Consider the following 6000-nt stretch of genomic DNA (forward strand, 5'->3'; position numbering starts at 1 on the left):
TTTGTGGACTGTGCCTAATAGACAGTAATTTGTGGACTGTGCCTAATAGACAGTAATTTGTGGACTGTGCCTAATAGACAGTAATTTGTGGACTGTGCCTAATAGACAGTAATTTGTGGACTGTGCCTAATAGACAGTAATTTGTGGACTGTGCCTAATAGACAGTAATTTGTGGACTGTGCCTAATAGACAGTAATTTGTGGACTGTGCCTAATAGACAGTAATTTGTGGACTGTGCCTAATAGACAGTAATTTGTGGACTGTGCCTAATAGACAGTAATTTGTGGACTGTGCCTAATAGACAGTAATTTGTGGACTGTGCCTAATAGACAGTAATTTGTGGACTGTGCCTAATAGACAGTAATTTGTGGGCTGTGCCTAATAGACAGTAATTTGTGGACTGTGCCTAATAGACAGTAATTTGTGGACTGTGCCTAATAGACAGTAATTTGTGGACTGTGCCTAATAGACAGTAATTTGTGGACTGTGCCTAATAGACAGTAATTTGTGGACTGTGCCTAATAGACAGTAATTTGTGGACTGTGCCTAATAGACAGTACTTTGTGGACTGTGCCTAATAGACAGTACTTTGTGGACTGTGCCTAATAGACAGTACTTTGTGGACTGAGGCTAATAGACAGTATTTATGGACTGTGCCCAATAGTGTACTTTGTGGACTGTGTCCGAAAATTGTACTTTGTGGATTGTGCAAACTGAAGAGACAATGTCAATGGCACTTTATTTTGTGGACAGCAGATTATTCTGAATAAAGTTATCCAAATATACTGGACTTGATGTTCTGTACTCAATGAATTTATGCTCACAACACTAACAGCCTGGAGGGATAGCGTGGTCGAGTAGTAGAGTGCTAGACTGCTAACACGAAAGTCTCTAGTTCGAATCAGGGTTGAAACTAATAGAATGTACCTTAGTCCACCCAGCTCTGATGGGTACCTAACTCACGTTAGGAAAAAAAGGCTAAGCATAGTCCTGACCTTATTATCCTCTTGTATGCCGCGGTCATTGAAACAGATTAACTCTTCTTCATCTGCCCCATGTGTCTGGGTCACAAACGGAATAAGATGATGACAAATAAACGGACAATAAAATCTCAGACAAAAAAATTCAGACATCTCGGATAAAATCTCTCACAATATTCATAACCATAAAAAATACAGCCTCGCAAGTGTAGTCTTACAAGTAACCAGCTACCAATTTCTTTATCTAAATCTCGGTGTCTAGTCTGTAGCACGTCCCTGAGCCCACACAGCTTTATTGAGTACCTGCCCCGTTAGTGAAACTAAACTCTAATGAAAATGGTGTTCCTTCATAATTATGTAGAATATAAAACATGTTAACTCTACTTCACCTGTTATATTAATCGTCAGATCTGTGAAAGTAACGTTAGTTTATCTACAGATTGAGCCCAATGTTACTATTAATAGCCATATTTACGGGACTAAACAATTTCGAAAATCGCACTTGTGACATTTATAAGGAGAATCAGATAGTGTTTTTTTTTTTAAATAGCGGGTTGCAAAGTTAATGGGCTACACTTGTTTCCCGGTGTGGCCAGGGAAACGTCCCGTTGTGATGATGAGTGTCGATTTGCCAGGCTGGCCTGATGGTGTTAATAAGTACTTGCAGTAACAAGCCGTATGGTGGGGTGGGGGGAGGGGGGATCAATGGCAAAATGTTTCACACATAGAGGCTAATAGCCGGTGTTTGAATATTTGAGTACCAGGTTATGGTAATGTCTGAAAGTGGTAAGTAGGTGATCACAGGAGAGTGGTAGAATCTCTTATGAATAAATTAAGATACGGTGAATATCTTCACATATTGTGGTGATTAAAACTTTTACGGTAATAGCTAGTATTTGTGAGTATTTTTAATGTCGTTTGCAATCAAGGAAGAAGATAATTCTAACTTGCATAACACAGTATTTTGAGTGCCTTTATGCTTCTAGTCAATGATAGTTTATCTGGCCCTAAAGTCTATCCATCAACCCAAAGCACACGATCCCCACCAACCCCTATCACACGATCCCCATCAACCCCTATCACACGATCCCCACCAACCCCTAGTTCACGACCCCCACCAACCCCTATCACACGATCCCCACCAACCCCTAGCACACGATCCCCACCAACCCCTAGCACACGATCCCCACCAACCCCTAACACACGATCCCCACCAACCCCTAGCACACGATCCCCACCAACCCCTATCACACGATCCCCACCAACCCCTAGCACACGATCCCCACCAACCCCTAGCACACGATCCCCACCAACCCCTAACACACGATCCCCACCAACCCCTAGCACACGATCCCCATCAACCCTTAGCACACGATCCCTACCAATCCTTAGCACACGATCCCCACCAACCCCTAGCACACGATCCCCACCAACCCCTAACACACGATCCCCACCAACCCAAGCACCCCAACCCACCCCCGAAGTCTAAAATCCCACCCCATCAAATAGCTTAACATCCTAACCTATCAACAACGTAGTATTAAACTAAAAACCCCAAAATCAGTCAAACATCAAAATATCGACTTCAACTAATACCAATTATATGATTCCCTTTCGAACCTGACCTCACTGGCCAGGTGAAGTAGAGTTCAACAGTATGCCCAACAGCCTTTACTTTCCCTAACGTGAGCCAGGAACCTATCAGAGCTGGGTGGACTCAGAGACGTTCTACAAATCTAGCCAGGGACCCGAACTGAACATTCGGGTTAGCAGTGGAGCACTACCATTGGACCAAACCGTCCTCAATGCCATTGGTAGTTTTCAATAGTTATCTTTTCCCGTCAGAACCTTGGTTTTGAACTAAATTAATTTGAATTACAAAGATGGTAACTATCTGCTAAGATAATGTTGATGTATATTGACGTTATAATTGAATACCTATCTGAAAACTGTCTTTTAATTGTGAATATTGATAACACATCGAATTTTTGCTATATAGTTGTTTGCTTCGAACTTGGAACTGATCCAATCAAACTGACTATCCTACCAAAACTATCCTACCAACATTATCCTGACAAACCAACCATCCTACCAAATCAACTATCCTACTATCTTAATTATCCTAATTATCCCACCCAACTAACCATCCTACCAACCTACCAAACTAACCATCCCACCCAACTAACCATCTTACCATCCCACCCAACTAACCATCCTACCAACCTACCAAACTAACCATCCCACCCAACTAACCATCTTACCATCCTACCAAACTAACCATATTACCAAATCAACTAACCAAACTAATCTTAATACATCACCATCCTAACCATCCTACCAAACTAAACATCATAGCTTACCATTCTAGTCATCTTCAAAATAAACCATCTTACCATCCTAACCTTCCTACCAAACTAACCATCTTACCAAATCATATGAACAAACTAACCATCTTACCACCCTAACCATCCAACCAAACTAACCAAACGTACCATTACCATCCTAAACCCCAAACGTGCCCTCGCCCAAACTTCGACCATTTCCTTCATTGAACCCGCCTCATTTAAAACTATAGGAAAAGCATTTGACAATATGCTATCTTAAAACCTTAAGGGCTCCCAGACAAACAAAACTAACTTAATATGGCTGGCTGGCACGTCCGCAGAAATTCCATTCCCCGACCCTCGGGTGAATGCCTAATGCAATTTATCCTCCCCGGCCAAGGAGCGATGTGGCTTAACTGGAAGGCAGGCTGACTTAAGGCGTTTTCATTGCGTGGAAGTCGAAACGTTTCTCCAAGCTAGAAGAACTATTACATTATCCCGGGCGGGGCGAACACAGTTTTCGACCCAAGTTTAGAAATTTATCAAAGAAATTAAGATACGCTGTAACCATTTTTTTTCTCGCGCTCTCTTGTGTTCTGTACAAATGTATGGCCCGTTTTTTTTGTCTCCCCCCCCCCAACTCACCCCCCCCCCCACACACACACCAGTTGCTGGTAAGAGGGACGGGGGACATTGGATTATGTGTATTTACACTTGGAACGACGGCTAAGAAAAGGTTGTGGTCGGAGTGTGGTGGTTGTGTCTCTTGGAGAGTCTGAACAAACAGCAACGTTTTCAGAACCAACCCAGTGAGGGATGGGGGGGGGGGGGGTGGGGAGGGAGAGGGGCGTGGCACGTGATTTGGGTTAATTCTATTTATAGTCATGTAGTGTACATTGAAAAAATAACTTTAGTGGACAACCGCGAAGATCTACTAGCTTGGATGTCCCTAACGATAAAATCTCTACAAAAGAACATTAAACTAGATAATCCCTCACAAAATTTGAACAACAAAATAATCAAAACGGAACAATTTCCAATAAATACATAGAAATAATCATCCCATTATAAAAATAATATTTAATAATAATTACACAAAAGTCATTAAATAAAAAAAAATCTGACTCAATAGTCTTTATTTTCTACAAATTAATTAACCTTCACTTATTTTAAAAAATTTCTAAAGTTTCAACAAAATAATCATTAATTCTATCCAAATAATGTTTAGCCATTAAAATATGATCATTGCTAAAAATATCCCATACTCAATATAATAATTTATACCTCACGAAATCATCCTTACTTTGACCTGCATGAATCAAGAAAAGATTTCTCGGCCATTCCATTGGTTGCTTGCATGACTTGATAGACCATTTGGAATCAAGGGCCCAAATACAGAGAATTATGTAGAGCTGTAGTTCGTGGCCCATACTCCAGAAGGACAGAGAACTCTAGAGAGCTGTAGTTCGTGGCCCATACTCCAGAAGGACAGAGAACTCTAGAGAGCTGTAGTTGTAATACGGTTCCATAGTCAGATAATCCTTTTGATGATTAAGCACTGGAAATCCAAGCACAATATCCGAGCATTAAGGTGAGAAGAGCCAGATATTGAGCATTTTCCAGACCCCCCCTCCCTCACTATACACAGCAGATGGACCCAAAGGACAGGACATTATCCGTACAGGGTCGTCAAAATAATGACTAGAACATAACAAAAAGACCAACAATACCACAATGACCAACACATACCACAATGACCAACACACAATGACCAAAACATACCACAATGACCAACACATACCACAATGACCAACACATACCACAATCACCAACACACAATGACCAATACATACCACAATGACCAACACACACCACAATGACCAACACATACCACAATGACCAACACACAATGACCAACACACAATGACCAAAACATACCACAATGACCAACACATGCCATAATGACCAACACATACCACAATGACCAACACATACCACAATGACCAACACATACCACAATGACCAACACATACCACAATGACCAACACATACCACAATGACCAACACACACCACAATGACCAACACATACCACAATGACCAACACATACCACAATGACCAACACACAATGACCAACACACACCACAATGACCAACACACAATGACCTACACTTACCACAATGACCAACACATACCACAATGACCAAAACATACCACGATGACCAACACATACCACAATGACCAACATATACCACAATGACCAACACATACCACAATGACCAACACACAATGACCAATACATACCACAATCACCAACACATACCACAATGACCAACACATACCACAATGACCAACACATACCACAATGACCAACACATACCACAATGACCAACACACAATGACCAACACGTACCATAATGACCAACACATACCACAATGACCAATACATACCACAATGACCAACACATACCACAATGACCAACACATACCACAATGACCAACACACAATGACCAACACATACCATAATGACAAACACATACCACAATGACCAATACATACCACAATGACCAACACATACCACAATTTACCAACACGCACTTGATTATCAATCGACCAAACCCAGAACCGAATCATTAAAACCAAACCGTCTAGACCAGATTTAAAACACTGACCACTAACGGTCACCCTTTAAAGAG

The sequence above is a fragment of the Physella acuta genome, unplaced genomic scaffold, assembly GCF_028476545.2.
Source record: "Physella acuta isolate Inbredline_101_S28 unplaced genomic scaffold, ASM2847654v3 ptg001463l, whole genome shotgun sequence".
NCBI classification, from domain to species: domain Eukaryota; kingdom Metazoa; phylum Mollusca; class Gastropoda; family Physidae; genus Physella; species Physella acuta.